Consider the following 22,148-nt stretch of genomic DNA (forward strand, 5'->3'; position numbering starts at 1 on the left):
TAGTAATAAATGCATTTTATGGACAAGGATGCAGAGTGGAGTTACAGAAAGCAAGTGTCATTTGTGTTGACTGTGATTGTTGTCTACACTAGGAATTTGCATGCTCTTAGTATTTTACTGCTAAAGTCAGAATAAGGCACACTCAGAATTCAAAACAATTCAAAAATAAAGCAGATTTAAGAAACACAGGGCAAGCAGCATCATGAGCACCTGAGCAAGAGAGTACTCAGGGGTCCCAGGTTATTTCTAGGGCTTCTAGATTTGTATGAAAATCTAGGTGAAGAAAGACAGTTTGCAGTGTGTATGATGTGAAGGGCTTCCATACATTTGACAGGCTTCAACTATGTAAGTCTCATGCACTGTACATATACCTTCCTATGATGCATCTGATTTTAATCATATGTGTGCCTGTAGCACATTTTCTGGATTAATGATTGATGTGGGCCAACAGGGTTAACTCTGAGTGGCCTATCCCTGGCCAGGTGATCCTAGATTATGCAGTTAAGCAAGTTAAGCAAGCCATAAGGAGCAAGCCAATGAGAGGCACTTCTCCATGGTCTCTGCCTCAGTTGCTGCTTCCAGGTTCCTGCCTTGCAAAAGTTTTTGCCTGGACTTCTTCGCTAGATTGTAACCTGAAAAGAGAAATAAAATCTTTTTTCTCCAAGTTGCTTATGGCTATCATGCTTTGTCATAGCAATAGAAAACCCATTAGGATACTGAATTTGAATAAGCAATAGGATGGATTTTATTTTTAACCAAATGGACTTTATTGGGAAGAATATGAAATTGGAGACTTTAAAATTCATGACACCACTGCATACCTAAAAAATGAGTTTCTGGGATGGAATTTATAGATGAGAAATTGCACAAGCTCACCAAATGCTTGCACTGGGTATCCTGGGCCAGAAAACACTGTTCATGTATACTCTACAATATCCTTGACAGATGGCCATTCATTGCTTCTCTTCGAAACTGTTCATGAGACAACTCGGATATTCTCAGAATCAAACCATTCCATTCTCTGACAACACTAATTGTCCCAATTTTAGTTTTCTTCTACTGAACCAAACCTTCCTCTAAATCTTGCATCAGTCATCCTTTCTCTACAGTTTTGAATAATGCCAAATGAGTCTATTTCATTTTGTAGATGACAACCCTTTACACATTCAAAAGCAGAAGTAATGCCCCAACTTGACTCCCCCCCTTTTTTTATATACTTGGAACACTCCCAACTCCTTCTGCAACTTCTATTCATACTCTTATAATCATATTTGAGTTTCCTAATATCACTATAATCCTATAATATTCTCAATGAGACCTAAATATCTGCACATTGAAATATGCATATCTGATGCTACATCAAATGTTTACAGTGTGTAATATTAACAATTAACCTGATTAAATTGTATTATCTTTAATTACTAAGAAAAATACAATTCTCAGTATTCAGAAGCTGAAAGCAAAATGAAAACCAATAAGTGGACTTCTGAGAGAAAGAATAAATGACTGGAATGGAAGTTGGACCTTCTCTGAATGAGGTGTGTCATGCATTTTTAGAGATAGTAAGCATGCCATGCTTTCCCACCAGGCACAGAAAAGGGGCCCAAATGCAAGGCACCCCTAAGGGAAAATTGATGAGCAGGTAAATTTGAGGCAATTAATATGACATGACTTTGTGGAGAAGATGAAGTGAAGATCAGTGACCTTCATCTTGAAATTGGAGTAGGAGATATAGGTTATCATGGTTAAATCTGAAAGGGCTCTAAAGGTATACTTGGCCTTCTAGGAAAAGTTGGAATCATATAGGGTGGCATAAGGAAGGGTGGAGGGAAACATCTTAAGACAAGAGCAAAAAGGGAAAACGAAACCAAAGAAATTTCGTTAGATTCCAGCTCTGATCACCAAGCTAGAGCCTTCAGAGAGAGGGCTTTTCTTAAAGACATTCAGTTACATAACTGTAGATGAAAAAAGCATCAATACTAGGTTAAAGACAAACTGCACACTGTGAATGGCACCAAGCAATGCCAGTGGTGGGCCTATGTGGAGAGACCAGTGAACATGAGTACTGCATCTACTTTTTAATAGCTCATGAGGTTAGGTCAGGATCACTCAGCTCTACCATGCGTGTAGTCATCTGACTTACAGAAGTCATTTATTATCTCTTCACCTTATATTTTCCTTCTGAAAATGGGGGATCATATTACTAACAATAGGTACCTTGAGTGCTTTGGAGATGGCTTAGTGGACAATGCTCTTGTCACACAAGCCTGGGAATCAGACTTTGGATACATAGAGCCCACATAAAGCCAAATATGATAGTGAATGTTTATAATCTCAGAACTCCACTAGTGAGATAACAGGCAGAGCCAGAAGAATCCCAGAAGTTCACGGAGTACCTAGCCTGGAGTACACAACAGAAAACAAACAAACAAACAAACAAACAAAGCAAAGCAAAGCAAAGCAAAGCAAACTTTATCAAACAAGGTGGAAAGGTAGAATGGAAATACCTTGGGTGTTAAACTAACAACCAAGGTTGTCTTAGTACATTGACAAATGGACAAGAAAATACAAACATATATACATGCACAACACACAAGACAGAAAAAAATATTCATTTGTGTGATTATTTATCAATAGAAAAATATCTATAAAGCTCATGAAATAGAATCTGGTGATTTATAAACAAATGGGAACTGAACTAGTATTTGAAGGTCTTTTCCTGAACTGGTTACCACTAGTCATAAAACCCACAAGGTCAATTCACAGAAAATACACAAATGTAGAGTTTTTCAGTGAAGACACAAGCATTCTTTCTCAGTAGTTTTCTAACTCCGGCATTGTTTCCTAAGTGACTTTCAAGGCCTCTTGCATACCTTACTCTCAAAACCTTTCTTTTCCTAGATGCAGAAACTGGGTTTCCTTCCCCAGCACTGGCTGTTATATTGTGACTGTCATATTTTTACTTTCATACTAAGTAACTGTTTTCCTCAATGATGTTGTTACTGCTTGCTATCTCTGTCTTTGTCTTTCTCTGTGTCTGTCTCTGTATCTATCTCTGTGTCTGTATTTCTCTCTCTCTGTCTCTCTTTCTATCTCTCTCTCTCTGTGTATATTTGTGTGTTCATATAAAGTACAGGCATATATTTGTACATGTGTAAAGGTCAGAGGACATCAAGTATTGATCTTTACTTTTCACCTTGACTAAGACAGGGTCTCTTATCTTCAGAGCTAATTCACCTCTGTAACAGACTAGAAAACTTCTAAGGATTCTCCAATTTCTATTTTCTACCTCTTTGCAGAAACCCAGGGATTACAGATGTTCTACTCCATTTAGGTTTATGTGTACTAGGGATTCAAAATCACATCCTCATATTTACATGGAATGCATTCTATCCAGGGAGTTAATCCCTAGCCTGCAATTCTCTTTATATTAATGAATGAAGTTATGCATAGTGAAATTCTATGACAGGTCTTCTGTGGCTTCACAGCTTGATTTCTCTGTTCTCTGGTGAGGAAGCTGTGTATTGCAACCTTTGAGCAAAAATCTGATGACATTTTACTCTAACTCCCCTACTTTAATATTCCTTTTCTTTTACTGTCTATCTGTTTAGTACTTTCACTCAATATATCCTTTGGTGGATATTTATTTTTTTGTATTGTTATATTACAGGTAAATTTTAACCTGGCAGTTTCTTTTAGAAGAAAGAATGTATTTCTACTGTAAACATTTGATAGGATCAACTTATGAAGATGTCTTTTATTTTTGCTCATAGTTTAAGAGTTTCAGTCATGGTTATTGTCCCCACTGCTCCAGATTCTATTTGAGTGTATCAGGATGGGAGTTCCACATCACATTGTCCCTTTTAAGGTCATGAGTCCAGTAACTTAAAACTGGCAAAGGATTGTGATGAATTTCCACTGAATTATTACATTTTTAAAAGAATATTTGGAGGGATAATCACCTAATTTTTTTCCTATTGAACATTGTTATAGTATCAATCTGAGCAACTTAGAGAAGGGAAATATGAAGAAAATGGTCATTGGGAAATACAGAAAGACTGTTTGCTGAGCTACTGGACTGAAGACTCTGGGAGATGCTGCTCTTTTTAGATTGCACAAGACCGGACATTTCTTTTCCTCTTGGTATTAACTGGCTTTGTTTTTTTCTGTTTCATATGACATCATGCCTCCTTTGGAGAGCATCATTCATACCACAGATCATAAAAGGAGTTGATGGTGCATATAATGTATAATGTCTGTTATTAACTTGTTGTGACAGTCATATTGACATGCTTAATAAATATTGATAATTTTAAGACAGCTATTTTCTATATTGAAAGAATAATTTACATGTGTTTAATTTTACTAATGGTAAAATGTATGTTGCAGATAGAGCCTTTTAGTTTTTTATCTGTCAAAAAGTCAGGTATAATTCCTCTTACAAAGGATTGCACTTTGGAAAGCACAAGATGTATCCCTCATTGTTTAGGAAAATCTGACCAGTATTTTTCACTTATGTCATGCTAAACATAACATATGTAGATAACAGATTGCATGTGCATTGTGAATAGAATCATATGATCTTCTGAGTCAGGGAAGTCTTACACTTCAATACCACCTCATCTTTCTTGTATGTGTGTGTTTGTGTGGTTGCACACATGCATGTTTTGTATACATTAACACTAGAACATGGACTCATGGATGCCAAAGGTCAATCTCTTGCTTATTCTTTGAAACGGGGTCTCTAGTTCAACCTGGGTCTTGCCAAGTCAGCTGGCCTAGGTAGCCAACAGCCCCAAGGATCCTTCTGTCTTCCTCTCCATAGCACCAAGATTATAGACATTCACAGCCAGGCCACTCATCTCATGCTTGTATCGCAAGCACTTTATAAACCAAGTTATCTTCTAAACCTAAAATATTTCTTACTTATAAAACAACCTACAACAGTCACAGAAGACTTGAGGGAGAGAATCAACTTGACATGATTTTCAGAAACATCCCTGGTTTTGTTTAGTTTTAACATTTTCTCTCCAAATTTATTCCCACTCAATAATAGGACTAGTTTTGTATAAATATATAAAATATTGACATTGCTTAAGAAATGCATGCATAATAGTTTAAAGTTGGTTTATTTTATTCACTTGATAAATGATAGTTTACAGCTATTTATGTTTGTGTGTTGGCATTGTGTGTTAGAGTATAAATACTCCTTTATATTAGGCAGAGGTCAGAAAACTTTGTGCAAAGGGGCAGACAGTAAACAATGTGCTTGGCTTCTCAGGCTATACATTTTCTATCACACTTACTCAAGTCTTCTGTGAGATCAGCAAACTACACAGTATATAAATGCATAACTCCTGTGATACTTTCCTTGAAAACCTAGGTGGCAAATGATATTTTGCCTCTAGGTCATATTTTTCCAGTCTCAGGTCTTAATCAATGGAAAGATCAATTGAAATTTTAGGCCAGTTTTCTCCCTGACCAACTGTTTAGCCATTTCTGACATTATATACCCTTCCTGCATTCTACTTTTCTTCCTCTGGAAAACAGAAGTGTTGAGCAAATTGACGCTACATTTTCCTCTACAGCTCACAAGTGGCATTCTATGATGTCATTGACATTTCAAAGACAAGAAATTATCTAACAGTAAATAAAGAGGACCAAAAGAATCTTTAATACATCTCTCTCTCTCTCTCTCTCTCTCTCTCTCTCTCTCTCTCTCTCTCTCTCTCTCTCTCTCTCTGTGTGTATGCATTAATTGTCCTGAACATATGTATGCATATAGAGACTAAAAATCAATTCTTAGTGTTTCTTCAATTAGTCTCTATTTGATCTTGCTCCCTAGAGAAAGGAGTTTCCCTGTCTTGTCTGCACCAGTGTTACAGATACCCACAAACACACCAGGCATTCACTTGGCATTGTTTTCTGAATTCAAGTGTTGAGTTTCCTTGATGGGTACTTTACTGAGTGACATACCTCTCCATCCTCAACAACATTTTGATTGTATATGCTGCATAATCTGTTTCTCTTCTGCCTGGAGTTTGGTCATTTTATTTTATTTTTTAGGTTATGATCAATTGACCTTGACACAGAAGCAACAAACTATACAAACTGAGCATGTAGGTCTGAAGAATAATGGTATAATCAAATAAACTTATAATTGAAATAATTTAATATACATCTAATGAAATATATATGTATATGCATATATATAATAGTTTTGAAACATGGTAATAAGGTATAAATGGTAAGCTGTTGACATAAATGATTGCAATTATAGTATTGTTTCTGCACAGGAAAGCCCTCTGTTAACTTTTACATTTCTCACCTTTTTTTTTTTGATCTTTGGGATTTATAAATAAGCATCATTGTTGATAGACTTTATAACTAGCAAACACAAGACTTTGGAAATTTGTGGCCAATCAATCCTGTACATATCAATGCAATTATTTTAAAAGTGTTGCTGCTGTTTTCTTTTTTCTTTGAGTGTGGAATCCTTCCGTATTAAAATGGTATTCATTCTGCAAAGAAACAGAATATAGAAAAAAATATCATTTCTGAATTGATAGACGAATAAGGCAAAAATAAAAGAAAGAAAGAAAAAGATCAAGAAAGAAAATAAGAAAGGAAGGAAGGAACTGAGAGAGGGGTTATTGGAAGAAAGGAAGGAAAGAACAAAGGCTGTTTACACTTAGGATTTCAATAGACTAAAAAAATAGTGAAGTAAGCAAATGATAAAAGAAATGCACAGCTGCTGACTGGACTTGTGTTGCTGTGACACAAGTAGAGAAGCCTACTGACATGAACTCTCTGTTTCTGATTATTTAAAAACTTGGGTGTGTCCCCTTTCTATGCATACATTTCTCTAAAACTCCATGTAGTTAGAACATCAGTTTTGAGACCTGTAATTATTTCATTAACAAAGTGATTTATACAGGTTGTTTTACTTGGTATTGTATGCCTTTTTTAATAAAGAAAGTATTTTTTTAATGAAACCCCTGAGATTCTTAATACCAAATGACAACTCAATAAGATCTAGAATTACTTGAGTGGCAGGCTTTTGGATATGCTTGTGAGTGACTGTCTTTATTAGGTCAACTGTCATGGGTAAATAAACCTGATATCGGAGACACAATTTTCTATGCTGGGATTCTGCAAGGAGCACAAGCATTCATTACTCTCTGTTTCCCAACTTTGTATACAACTAAATCACCTTCCTGACGATGTAGCTTCCCAGACATGAGGAATTGCATGCAACTTCATACTTTGAGTCAAAATAAGCCCTTTCTCCATCAAGGTGCTTCATACGGGACGTTTTAACACAACAGAAAGAAAAGTAACTAACAAAATTCTCATTAGATAGAAGCAGCCTACATTTCAAATATAACTTAAACTTATCAATGAGCCAAACATTCCACGGGTCTTGCTTTATTTAGCATAGAGACAACAATTATGAAATCATCTCTTTTATTATCATCACTTCATAGACAGTAAGTTAAGACATAATGCTGCCATATTACTCCCTGGACTCAAGGTCCAGAGCTGGGATTTATACTCACAACCTGAAGAGAATGATCTGATGACATTTGAGCCTTTCTCCAGTTGTGAAGACTATGCAGATTCATCCATTGTTGATTTGGAAATTATTCCATTGGCACTAAGATTGAAGAAACAGCATCCTCCCTGTTTATTACCATCATGCTTCTATCCATAGAGTGAAATGAGGTTGAAATGTAAAAACCACAACAAGGAAAAAGAGAGGTTTAAAAACCTTTTAAACAAGAATGTTACCTAAAATGATTCAAAAGTGGAAAACACTAATTGTATCTTATATGAAAATGTGGCTAGGGCTTATTTAGCTAGTACTGGTTTGTAAAAATAATAAACCTAAGATTAATGAGCCTATAGTAGCCTGCTTATATTTTGCTTAAAGTATTTATTTGTTTGGTTTGATTGCTCATACCTGCATACCCAACATAAATTGCATTTGGAGATTACAGGATGCCATTTGGGGGTTGGATATCTCCTATTATGTGGATCCTATGGATCAAGCACAGGTACCCAGGCCTGACAGCAAGCACCCTACCTTCCTGAGCCATTTTGTGAGCTTATATTTATAAGCATATTTCGTTTTCTTTTCTCTGTGGTTCTTTTTTTCTTAAATCCCCTTTTACAGTCCAGTTGTTATCCCCCTCCAAGTCTTCCCACCAAATGTTCCTCATCCCATTCCTCCTCGTAGGTCTCCAAGAGGATATCTCACCCCCACCCCACCAGACCTCCCCATTCCTTGGAACTTCGAATCACTCAAGGGTTAAGTGCATCTACTCTCACTGAGGCCAGACCAGGTGTCCTCTGTTGTATGTATGTCAGGGCCTCATATCAGCTAGTGTATGATGCCTGGTTGGTGGCTTTGTCTTGGTGTTCATGGTTAGTTGAGACTGCTGGTCTTCCTATGGTGTAGTCCTCCTCCTCAGCTTCTTCCAGCTTTTCCTTAATTCAACCATATAGTTCCCCAGCTTCGTCCATTGGTTGGATGTAAGTATCATTATCTGACTCTTTCAGCTGATTTTTAGGCCTCTTGGAAGACAGGCATGCTAGGCTCTTGTCTGTAAGCACACCACTGCATCAGTAATAGTGTGAGGTCTTGGGGCCTCCCCTTGAGCTGGATCCCAATTTGGGCCTGTCACTGGACACCTTCTCCCCCATTCTCATCTCTATTTTTGACCCTGTAGTTCTTTTAGACAGGAATGATTCCGGGTCAGAACTTTTGTCTGTCATATCTCTCTATTTGACTCCCTTTCTTTCTACTGGAATTGGACTTTACAAGTTCATTCTCCCCACTGTTGGACATTTCATCTAAGGTTTTGAGCATTTCTATGATTCTTGTTTCTCTCTACTAACTCATATATGCAAATAACTCTAGAGTTGGTAATCTCATTGAAAACCTGAGTACTCTGATACCAAATTTTCTTTAAAGTAAATGCGAATTGCAAAGTTGACTAAAATGGATCTTGATGGTGCCGTTGAGAGTATACTTCTGAAACATTATTTGATTGAGGCTTTCTTGATGCATTCCATTATCATAATTAATGATTTGGAATCTCAGAACCTTAAAATTAGAAATGATCTTAACCTCAACCATCCTTTTATTGCCCAAGAAGGAAAACTGAAACTTAGACGTGAGAACACAGTCACAAATGGTGGAGTTGGACCAGAAGTCACATGCCCTGATACCCACACTGTTCTCAGACTATAGCCAAGGTGCTGATGTGCTGCCTCCCATTTATGAAGCACAGCAGTTGCAGGATCACATTGATTATAAATTCTATCATGGTTGGGGATCCTCAGAAAGCAAGCATCATATGCACCAGCTGGTGGATAGTTTTCATTTATTAGAAATTTCAGGATGCTTTCAGCATGCTTTGAGGGGTAGACATGGGATAGCAGATGTGACATCTATGCAGGTACTTCAGAAGATAAAGAGTGGCATTTGAGATCATGATGCATAAATTAAGGAAACCAATGCTAACCATTTGCTTAATCTTATGGTTAAGCAAAAACAATGTTTGTTTGAAGATTACATTTGGAAGGCAAGGTGGACTTTACTTTACATCTAAACTCCAGGAAAAGGACAACATTCTGGGACAACCATTGTAATCAGACCCTCTTCTATGCCACTTTGACTGGCCTTCTGTGCCTTCTCATCAATTTCTTTAGGTTTCTTGTGTGTTTATATCTGTTCATGTGCAAGTGCACACATGTATCTGGCCTGGTATATACCTGGATATGAGCATGTGGAAACCAGAGGTCAACATTGGGAAATTTTCTTAATTAAACTTCACTGTATGTTTTTGAATAAAAGTCTCTCGCTGACTCCAAAGCTTACAGATTCTTCTTGCTAGGCTAGACGGCAAGCCTAAGATATCTTGTTTGCTTTCCCTAGATGGCATTACAGATACATATGACTAAATCTGGCTTTTACATGGGTCTAGGGTCTGAACTCAAGTCAAATTTGTGTGGAAGATATTTTATTGACTAAGACATCTCTCCTGACCCATGGTTTCTCTAATTTGAGTGATGATATGGTAACAAACATTAAAATTTGTGTTATGAAAAAAGACCTAGTCTTCCTTTTAACTTTTCTTCTCCGTATGCATTTTTTTTCTAAACAAAATATCCTTCTCAGCAATAAGCAGAACTTTATTGTTTTCAGTATTTTTTTCAAGATCTATGTCTTTTATTGGTTAGCTGTAATCTGCTTCAAAGCATTCTTTCCTTACAATTGTGTACTTGGTTTAGTGGATTTCAAAACATGGCAGTTGCAGTATTTCTGGCTTTGGTGCATGTTTGCAACCATCAAGTGCTCTTACAGAAACCTACACAGATCATACTTACTCAGATGTTATGCTGAGTGACAGAGCTATGAATACCCAATCCCATGTCTGAATAGAGCTTAAAACAAAGGGAAGGAAATAGAAAATAAGAAAGCACATAGGTTATACAGTAGTATATTTTTATATACTCTTAAATGGAAAAAAGTTATAAAAGCCAGACTTTTTTCCCCAAATGGACTATTGATAGTATTTGTTGATGTAGGGAGTATCTTCTTCAGTGGTTTAAACACAAAAAATATCATTTATCCTTGCAAAGATGAATGACAGTCCACTCGTGGTTGTACAATTAAGTAATTAAACTCGGTGATTCTTAGGCAAATAAACATATGAAAGTAGGAAGGAAAAGAATGTTGCCAAAGGGAGGAGAAGGCAAACATTCATGCATATAAAATAAAAATAATTTTAAAAATCATTTTTAAAAAACCCAGATGAATGCAGAAAATCTATTTGGAATCATATATTTTTCTGTTCTTCTTTTAAAAGTAATGCCCTTTGAGTAAAATCTATTTGATCAAATACCTAAATAAAGTGAGAACAAAGTTTAGGAAAAGAGAATTTTAAGTAGAGAAGATAATCCACCATGGCAAGATGACCATCAGTTCTCAGAGGATCTTCGAATATGGAAAGGTGATAAGAACTAGAGAATAGGCAAATGGGAAGTAAGAAAGTTAGAAAAAGACATCACAGAAGGGCACTGGAGTCACAACAGGGTTTAACAATGCTATTTAGATATCCTTCAGCTGAGCTGGGAGACTCTGTAAAGACAGGCCGAAGCTGAGGAAAGGGAAAGCCATGGGCTGCTCTGAGTTTCTTAATAACTGAATAGGGAATGTGTGTGAGGAACAGGAGATGGGATACCAGGAGAGTGATCACAGTGTCTTGACCAGCAGAATAATAACATGGTGTCATATATGGAGGAAGTTGATCCCTTAGGATGCAACCTTTCTTAAGGTGATTAATATCATATGATGGGTATCAGGGGCCTTCAAAAGTGAAGTGTGGACAGTTTGTGGAACCCCATTACTGGACATACAGGCATGTAAGGATCCATTTTATGATGAGACTAACATAGCAGCCATTGATTTTCTTGGAAAAGACATGATCTGATTTGAGTCAGACATCGCATCACTTTAAATCACATTTGCACAGTCAAGTTTTTTCTCCTCCGTATACAATCTTGTCCTGTCACTAAAGCCCCTGGGGGCCATCTTCTTTTCTAAAACAAAAGTATGTGAAATGTTGTGTAGCTCATATAATTCTTTGAGAATTAAATTATGTGTAAAGGAATCAAAATACAGAGAATGTGATTCATTGTTACAGGAATTTGGACTAATATTCTTAATTTCTGCTACAATTTATTTTTTTTTTCCATTTTTTATTAGGTATTTAGCTCATTTACATTTCCAATGCTATACCAAAAGTCCCCCTTTACCCACCCACCCCCACTCCCCTACCCACCCACTCCCCCCCTTTGGCCCTGGCGTTCCCCTGTACCGGGGCACACAAAGTCTGCGTGTCCAATGGGCCTCTCTTTCCAGTGATGGCCGACTAGGCCATCTTTTGATACATATGCAGCTAGAGTCAAGAGCTCAGGGGTACTGGTTAGTTCATAATGTTGTTCCACCTATAGGGTTGAAGATCCCTTTAGCTCCTTGGGTACTTTCTCTAGCTCCTCCATTGGGAGCCCTGTGATCCATCCATTAGCTGACTGTGAGCATCCACTTCTGTGTTTGCTAGGCCCCGGCATAGTCTCACAAGAGACAGCTACATCTGGGTCCTTTCGATAAAATCTTGCTAGTATATGCAATGGTGTCAGCTTTTGGATGCTGATTATGGGGTGGATCCCTGGATATGGCAGTCTCTACATGGTCCATCCTTTCATCTCAGCTCCAAACTTTGTTTCTGTAACTCCTTCCATGGGTGTTTTGTTCCCACTTCTAAGGAGGGGCATAGTGTCCACACTTCAGTCTTCATTTTTCTTGAGTTTCATGTGTTTAGGAAATTGTATCTTATATCGTGGGTATCCTAGGTTTTTACAATTTATTTTTAATGTGTATTTCTTTTCTATGTGTGTGGTATGTGTATGTGATGTACATATATGCACGTAAGTTCACATGCACATGCATTTATTGAGCGAGACCCGCAGTTGATGTCCAGAATCTTTCTCAGTTGTTCTTCACCTTATTCACTGAGACAGGATCATTCAGTGTATCCTAGAGTTCAACAACGCCTCCAGTCTAGCCAGCCATATTGCTCCAGAAATTCTAAGAGGTGGGATTACAGTCTACTGCCCCACCCTTCATGCATAATTCCTGGCCCGGGAATCTAAAGTCAAATATTCATTCTTGCGTGGGAAATGCATTATCCATTGATCAATCTTCCCAGCTCACAATTTCATTTTTGTAATGTAAAAATACATACTTTTGAATATTATGTAAATACACTTATTAAATAGAATTATATCTATGCACTACATGTTAATGAATAGTGGTGCAACCAACTAGTTACTGTTGTAACTCTGTCTCCCTGCATTAACTTGAGACACATTTCTATCGAGAATATCATTCCTGAGTGGCATGAGTTTTCTATTTTTGAAAACTCTTTCTCTCCCTTTATGTTACCAAACCTAAAAAAGTGTCAGGATACACTCTAAAGTGGAAATTTTATCTCTAAGTTTTATGTGATATGTGCTTGAATGAGCCTTGTTGTGTCAACTCTATTGCAACCATTGGTATCATAATTTTATTTACTCTGCACATATATGTCTTTTGAGTTAAAATGCAGTTGGCACCAAGAAAAATTAGACCTAGTATCTATCTATCTATCTATCTATCTATCTATCTATCTATCTATCTATCTACCTATCTATCTATCCAACTGCCATATATCTATGTCTCTCTGTATCAAAATGATTCTGATTTTAATCTGAAAATGTTTACAGTTCAAAAGTAAAGTTCTTAAACTACGGCCTATTGGTGGCTTGTGAATAATCATCAAAAAGAAATACGTTACTCTTGTTGTAAACATTTGAAATCTGAATTTTTCTAGTAAAAGTCTGATTATTCTGCAATTGTATGGAACAGTAGAGATATTGACTATTTCTATGCAGCCCATGCACTCAATTCACTGCCATGCATAACTCTTCCCTGCCCTGGGATCTCAGCTACAGCCTGCTGACTTAACTGTGTGAACTAAAATGTGTGCAGAAGATTGGGAGTGTGCAAATGTGATCAAGTGCAAGAAAGTCTGGAATAAAGGCTCACTTGGTAAAATACTCACTGTGCAAATGTTAACAGGCATGTCGTCACTTAAAAGCCATAACAATAATGTGGGGGAAATAGCACAAACCTACAAAAAGAGTACTGAGAAGGAGGAGACAGGGGCACCTCTGGAAATTCCTTTCCTGCCAGTCTAGCCAAACACACACATACAGAAACTCACACACATGCACATACATACATACATACATATATACATACATACACAGAGAAAGAGATGCAGAGAGAGAGAGAGACAGAGAGATAGAGACAGAGATACAACAGATAGACAGATCATGATCTGAATGTGACACCCTCTAAATATCAGAGTCCCACAATACATTTTTTTGTCTGGAGTGTGAATGCTAATGATCCCCAACAAAAAAAAAAGTTAATATTCAGTTTTTCAGTCTGAAATGTGCCCATTGTGTAACCACTTCCCCCAGTCCTATTGCTTAATAACTGTGTTTCTGTAAACACTACATGGATCGAATTACACAGACTGTTGCTTTGTTTAAATGAATGTGCTATAATCCCCATTAAAGTATGTGGGAGATTTCATAATAATAATTATATGCTGTTCTCATTAGAGCCAATAATGAGCTTACATAGTCAGTAGTGAAGGCTTTGTCTGGCAGACAGTTGACCAGTAGGCGCTCATCCTCCTTTCCTTTGTGCTGATAGGTTTCTATTCTACTTATTTTGCACGTCCCAGTAGCCCTATGCTTGTGCCAATAATTCAAGTCAATAAGGAAGAGCCACAAAACAATGAGCTCCCTCTCCTCTAATGTCAGAGAAATCTTCCCCTGTAAAGGCACCACATTGTGAAAGATCTAAGTATCTGGCTTGGCAAAGAGGCTGACCTAGGATAGCGAGAGGATCTATAGGATCTCAGATTCCCAGGCAACTAGTTCCACTAACTGTTGTATTACTTCCACAGACTTTGTTTAAAGCTCTTTCTTGAGGGACATTTCCTTCTAGCTGGATTGCCTTGTCTGCCTGGCCTCAGTGGGAGAGGATGCATACAGTCTCTCAGAGACATGATGTGCCAGGGTGGGGTTCCCACCCACGTGGAGGAGAGGGGAGGGGGTATGGGAAATGTGAGAGGGTGACAGGGAGGGGACAGTGAACAGGATGTAAAGTGAATAAATAAAAATGTGTGAAGCAGATAAATAATTAAATTTTACTCACACATGAAGGAAAAATTAAATCATGACAACTGTAGATATTTTCAATTGTATATTTTATTTATTTACATTTCAAATATTATCCCCTTTTCCTGTTTCCCCCTATCCCATCCCCACTTATCCTGTTTCTATGAGTGTGCTCCCTCACCCACCCACCTAAACGTGCCTCACCACCTTAGCATTTCTCTATGCTGGGGCATCAAGCCTTCACAGGACAAGGGCCTCCTCTCTTACTGATGCCAGATAAGGTCCCTTCAGCTCCTTCAGTCCTTTCCCAAACTCCTCCATTTGGGGTGCCTGTACTCAGTCTGATGGTTGACTGCAACTACATCTCTATTGGTCAGGCACTGGCAGAGCCTCACAGGAAACAGCTGTATCAGGCTCCTGTCAGCAAGCTCTTCTTGGTATCTGCAAAAGTGTCTGGGTTTGGTGTTTGCATGTGGTGGGATGGATCTTCAGGTATGGCAATCTATGGATGGCCTTTCCTGTAGTGTGCCACTACTCTTTTTCCCTATATTTCCTTCAGACAGGAGCAATTCTAAGTTAAAATTTTGGAGGTGAGAGGGTGGCCCCATGCCTCTACCCGCAGGGCTATGACTAACCTCTGGATATGGTCTTTACAGGTTTTCCCTTCCCTTTGTGGGGTATTTCAGCTAATGCCATCCCCATGGGATCCTGGGAGGCTGTTGCTTTCCTGGCATCTGGGACTTTCTGGTTACTACCCCATGTTCCTCATCCCCCATTGCTACACACCTCTGTTCAATTTCCTGACCCTCTGTACATGTCCTCCATCTCCTCCCATACCTGATTCTGCCCCTCCTTTTCCCCTCCCCATTTTTAAAAAAATCTCTTTTTCATCATTCCCAAGATAGAAAGTGGAAACCAGATCCAGTCTTTGATGAGTTCCTGGTATGTGTGTGTGTGTGTGTGTGTGTGTGTGTGTGTGTGTGTGAGAGAGAGAGAGAGAGAGAGAGAGAGAGAGAGAGAGAGAGAGAGAGAGAGAGAAAATTGAGACATACAGAAGGATGCTACAGCTGAGGCAGCTAAATGTATTAATCCTCTATGTGAACTCAACATGATTCACTGTTAATATGTTGATGCACCCATCTTGCCCTCAGTGTTTGTGTATGGAAAAAAAAACCTCTACTTTTTAAAATATCATGCTTTGCATTAGTTAGTGTGGGGTTATTGGGGTCCAGAGTCTGCTCCACCACAGGGCATGGCTGCTTGGGGAGCAGGGACACAGGAAGTTGACTGTGCAGGAAGTTGACTGTGCATGTGTGCTGGGCCTTGGGAAAGCTCTGGGACACGGCTCCAGGGGTGGGGAAGTGCAGTCTGAGGAGCAGAGCAGCCATAACTGGCTCAGGGATTCCGGGCCTGAGACAAGGCTGGGACCATCTGGTTCTCAGGCTTTTGGACATCTAGGCACCACCAGATGCCACGGAAGAGCCCAAAATGGAGTGGGGACCTGCGGGCTGGATCTAGCCCAGGAGGAAGGAAGGTGAGCTCCGCTGGTCCCCGTGTGTGTGGGGGCAGTCCTTGGCTTGACTGTGACAGTCTTGATCTTGGATGGCCGTGGCTGGGCGCACAGAGAGGCCTTCTACAGATTAGATTGTGGCTCTATAGGCAAAGGTCTTCTCCATAGTTCCCCCCATAGTGGATTCCGATGAAAAGAGTCAGCCGATGGTTTTAAGGCATTTATTGTCATGGAAGAAAGTGGATGAGTAAAACCATACCCCACTTCTCAAGGTGGGCCTGAGAGTAAATACGTTTTGCAGGGAGGAGTGTCAGGGAAGGAAAGCTAATTGGCCAAGCCCTCCAGGAGCTTTGTGTACCTCATTAAAGTGGAGAACTGTCTTGGGACTATATGACCCCAGGTCACATCCTTTACATTTGGAGGGGCTTAGGGTGTTGCCCTTACATGTCTGATAGCCGCAAATCTATGGAGTTGGGGGGCTGTGGCTAGTGACTGGAGGCCTGGTACCTGGGAACAGGTGAAACTCCTATGGTCCCTTCAGGGTCTCAGGTGGTTTCTAGCCTTAGCCCAACAGGGAACCAGGAAACGTTTCATGGCCCCAAGAGTTACTTTTCTATTTGCAGTGAAAAGAAAATACCTAACAGAAACCCAAGGAAGGAGTGGTTTGTTTTTGCTTATACGTTGAGGAAACGTCTATCAGAGCTGAAGGCATAACTTCAGAAGCAGGAAGCAGATGGAGGCATCCAAGGGAACCAGAGAATGATGAGTGCTGGTGCTCAGCTGGTTTTCTCCATTTCATTCAGTCTGATGTCTCAGCCTGGAAAGGTGCTCACTGCAGATAGTGTGAACTTTCTAACCTCAAGTAACTTAATATAGATATTCTCTTATAGGTATACCCAAAGACCAATCTCTTTCATGATTCAATTAGTCTATGAGTTGCAGATATGGAAGAGCACCTATAGGAATGTGGCTTGAAGGAATAGAGGATGTGTGCTCAGCCTTGCACTTTTCAATACTTCTCCCTTGTGAATTCAAAGACCATATAGAGATATAGTACTCACTTTCATAATGAAGAACCCATATTATGTATCCATTTTCCTCGAACTCCCCAAATACAGCCCACTTCATTTTGTTAATTATTCCTCACATATTTCCTTTGATCCAAATAATGCATTCCAAAGCTATACTAGAGGCACTTAGGTTACATGTGGCTTCCATTGCCTCCTAAAGCATTCACTGTAAAGTTTAAGTGTTTATGAAACCACATATAATTCATTATAAAAGTGTTGCTTCTACCTAGAAGGAGGAGTTGTCTCTGTTATATTTCCATAACTGACTGTGTTCTCAAACCTGAAGAGGTTAAAGCATATGTTTGGAGGTAGGGAGAGGTTGGATTCTATGGCTCCATGATTGTTAGGCAAGCATTCTACTGATTGTTTAGCACCTTGGCCACCCCAAATGCTATATTTACATTTCACGGTCCGGGTTAATGTGGAAATTTCAACTTCATTCATCATTGGGAGTTGATGACAAAAAATATCTTTAAATAGATTCTCACTTTTTTCACTACTGCATAAAACTACAAAACCATATTTTTAATATTTTTCAAAGGTACAAACAGAGATGTATCCAATTTATATGAAGGAAATCATTCCATTATGATGCATTCTTTCTCAAAGTCTGACCTTCAAAAGTCACTGGAGAACAGATTGTCCCTTATGTTTCTAGCTAGGTGGTTCCTTGGCAGTGAATATAGACAGCAATCTCAGGAGGAATCCATAGACCTGATGATTTGAAAGCTGAAATCCCTCTAGCACTCCAGAAGAATACCCCAGTTACATTTGTATGCTGATTCTTGATACCTAAAGTTTGTTTTGTTTGTTTTTGAAAAGGGATACAGCAAGTGGTACAGTGAACTAGTCAGTTTTTTTCACACTACAACAAAATACATGATGCGGGTAAATTTCATAAAGAGATTTAAGTCAAAATGACAGAGAGTAGCCAGGGGTGTTGTTCCATACCACAGATCACCTCCAAGAATGTGGCCTGAGAGGATAGAAGGTCAACCTTGCACTTTGGTAGCAATCCTCTCTTGAAAATTCAAACTGCACTAGAGTAATGCATTACTCAATTTCAGAATCAAGAACCACCCATTAGGCTCCACATCTTAAAGATTTCACAGTCGCTCTGAAGAAGTTCTTGTGGACTAAGTCTACAATCAAAAGGGCAGTTTAAGACACATAAAACATACCCAAAGCTTAACCACCCAAACCACACTTGAATATTATATATTAGGACCTGCCAGGAGACATCCAGGCCTGGAATGGTTAGAAGCAGGACACAACGTTGGATGCGGAAACAGCTTTAAAGACTGATAGTGTCTGGCCTTCAAATTATCTATACTGAATGCTTGCTTGCTGATGGCTTCTTAAAAAAAAAAAACTCTAAAAAATGTATTGTTTACTCTATGGTTAAAACCTGGCTGGATGATTAACACCTGTTGATTAACACCTGTAGCCTAAAGAGCAAGGGATTTAGAAAGGGTTTACTTGTTATGGATTTTTTTTCTCTTTTACCCAGAGCCTCCCCTGTGGCTTGTTAGGCAGGAGGGAGGTTTGGGGCAATCAACTTTTATTGAACCAGGAGAAAACAGTCATTTTTACACAAGCACATATATGTAAATTAACATTTTCTTATATACACTTTCATAGCTACTTATTGGGCCCAACATCTATCTAATTAACTTAACAAGCGTACACACATTCATCCATACTTATGTATTCATAGGGAGCAAAAGCACAAGCACCAGTGCAGAAAGAACTCACTCATTCTGGATGAAAAAATAAGCTCCAATCGTTATTACAAAGAGAAAGAAAAAGCCTCTAATCTTCCATTGCTAAATAAATTAAACTCAATTCTGCATGAAGAAAGCTTTGACCACTTCAGTAAGTTAAAGCCTGCCTTGCTGTTAAGAAAAGACCTGTTCTGTCCTAAGGTAAGGAGAATTCTGTGTGCTCATTCTGCTTTCTCTTCAGCTTCTTCTTTGCCCCTCTTTCTCTCTGCATTTTGTCTATTACTCTCTTCTTCATCTCCTGCTCCAATATCCTCTTTATTTGTAAAGGAAAGCAAAAGGGTATGTTGTGCCTTCATTTTTGTTGAATTCTAAAATGTTTTTAATTTCTTTTTTTTTTTTTAACTTCTCCCCTGACCAAGTTATTGGGTTCATCCAGGTTAGTTTTACAGTCTCTGGTGAAACCATCTTAGGAAGATAATTTTTACCCTTTTCTAGATGACTCCTGGAAAATACTATCTCTGAATTTGAGGTACAAACTGATGTGTACAAATATGCTATGTAACTATTTCTTTTAATTTAATCCCACCTCCTGAGGATAGATGGGAGGATCCTATGACTCAGAATGTAAATGAAACTCACCAGGTTAAAGAACCCCTTGAAACTGACAAGATTAACAGGGCCTTTCCTCGGGAGTTTTATAAACAGTAGCAGAAGCAGTAGAAAACAGATTCTCTGTTTACTAGTTTGTCTGCAAGCTATGCAGAGTATGCTGGGCTTCTGCTTTTGGGAGGCATTGTTCATTCTGGGTTACCCTTTCAGTAATGCACAATCTTGAGTCATCTGTTCTGTAAGTAACACAAATAACTCCAGTGGTCTATTAAGCTGTATTTTGGTCTGTCATCTGTGCCCTATCTGACTTAGATAAAAATTTATGGCTTTCCAGAAAATTTGTACAATAACAGCACCGTGAAATGATGGATATTTTCGGGACTGTTCCACCTGACTTCCCAGCAGGCACAAAACACATCCAAACACCATCACTCAATACAGTTAGAGTCAGTACATGCCCTTCCTTTTGATCTTACATATGAACCACTTCCTTTTCTGTTAATTTCTTTCTGAGTAGTACTTCAGATTGATCCACAAACATGGTTTATTTCCCATTGGACAAACACGGAAGGTTCATGACCCTGGTTGTAGTTGTGTCTGTTAGTTCTTATTGTCAACTTCACACCATCTTGAGTCACCAGAAAGGAGGAACTTAATCAGAAGAATTGCTTTAATCAGACTAACCTGTGGCCATGTCTGTGAGATACTGTCTTGAATGATGATTGATGTGGTAGGGCCCACTATTCTTAAGCTCTTGAGCCTAAGTTACAGGAAAAAAAAAGTACTAGATGAGCACGAGACAGGAAACAAGCCAGTTTGCAGAATTACTTTATGGTTTCTGCTTCAGTTTCTAAACTGTCTTACGTCAGTGATAGACTGTGACTGAAAATATGAGCAAAAATACAATCTTTCCTTGTCTATGGTGTCTTGGTCACACTTAGTCATGATGATTATAACAAAGAAATTAAAATATGACTCTCACCATTTCTTCCACGTGCATGAACAAATATCACATGACCTTCTCCCCTTCCTTCTGTATGGGTTGTGGTACATTGAGGTTGCTAAATATTGGACCAGCCAAGAGACAATGGATAGCATATCAATGCAGATATTCCTAGGAACACCTGTATATGGAGCATAACTGGGAAAATCCAAAACAGAATATTTAGTACGCCTGTAATTTGACATTAGCTTCAAGGCGGATAAAAATTCTCATTGGGAGGGAGCAATGGGGCAGAAGGTGGGAAGGTGAGACTGGAAGAAGAGGAGAGATAAGGGCTGTGACCAGAATGTAAAGTGGATAAATAAATAAATTAACAACAATAGCAACTCCTACATGTGGGAAGTATAGATATAAGGGCTCTTGAATTATGAATAGAAGAATAAAAATGAGGACAGCTTAGCATTTATTAAAAACTGTCAACAAAACTATAGGCAAAATATAGTAATTTATTTTTATTTTTTATTATGAGAAACATTCATTTTAATTCCTTCTATGATTTTATTTCTAATTATTTTCTTTATTTTTGAGATTATAATATAATTTTATTATTTTCCATTTACTTTTTCTCCTCTAAAACTTCCCACATGCTTCTTTTTATTTTTTGTCAAATTCATGATATATATTTTCATTGAAATGCTGATTGAAAATATTATTGTATACCCCTAACAAAACCCAACAGGGAAACTCTGTTTTTTATACCTTATACCCAAGTCAATAAGTCTTATGATAATTCTACTATATAAAAAAATGGAACCTGACTATTGCTTCTTTTTTTCTATCGCTCCATTTAAGGAGCAGAAGAATGAGGTGGCAGAGCTTTCTTAGTTACTCTACAAGTGACTGAGCAGCTAATGTGACAGGAAGACAGTGAGGGTAGCAGAGCCTGTTTTTAGGATCTAGGAGCAGTAGAGCCGAGCACCAACCCAGAGTTGCTCTTTGCTGTTGTACCTATGAGAATGGCAGTGGGCAAAGTCTGACCCAGAAGCATCCATGTCTCCATGTCCAGTAAACGGCTCCAGAAAATATCTGTAGAAGAGCAGGCTGTGTGCTGCACAGTGAATAAAGAAAAAGCAGATATATGTGATGGGAAGAACACTGCAATCAGAGAATGGGAAGTGTAGGAATAATTTGAGGCATGCTGCAAATGGAGACAGTTTCAAAGGAACCCACTTTCAGATCTGACCTTAAATTCAGTTTTCTCTTGCCCTTTCCTAGAATGGTAGAGAGTTGATTTCTGTTTCAGGCACTGATATTACCTTGGTTTTCCTCTGAGGTCATTGCCTTGGGACAAGGCCAGGATAAGTTGAGTTGTTGAATTGGCATGGTTTAATACCTGACTAAGCTTTGTAAAAGCCTTGGCAATATTAACATTGTGTGCAGACACTGCTCAAATGAATGGTGCCCAAGGATATCAGAAAGATGCTGTT

At 38.5% G+C, this 22,148-nt stretch overlaps 1 protein-coding gene across 14 annotated transcripts in view; it reads left to right on the forward strand.

Annotated features, from left to right (window-relative positions):
- The window catches only part of Cntnap5c (contactin associated protein-like 5C), a 648,880-nt gene that overhangs the window by 75,108 nt on the left and 551,624 nt on the right, over positions 1 to 22,148 (forward strand). The window contains exon 1 of one of the 14 annotated variants that reach the window (XM_011246557.3): positions 19,217 to 19,310. The exons of the other annotated variants lie outside the window; for them this stretch is intronic. The gene's annotated coding sequence lies outside the window, so the exon portion shown is untranslated. Of the gene's footprint in view, positions 1 to 19,216; positions 19,311 to 22,148 lie in introns of those variants that run through there. 14 annotated transcript variants of the gene reach the window in all.

This window comes from Mus musculus, chromosome 17 (assembly GCF_000001635.26).
Source record: "Mus musculus strain C57BL/6J chromosome 17, GRCm38.p6 C57BL/6J".
In the NCBI taxonomy this organism is placed as follows: Eukaryota; Metazoa; Chordata; class Mammalia; order Rodentia; family Muridae; genus Mus; species Mus musculus.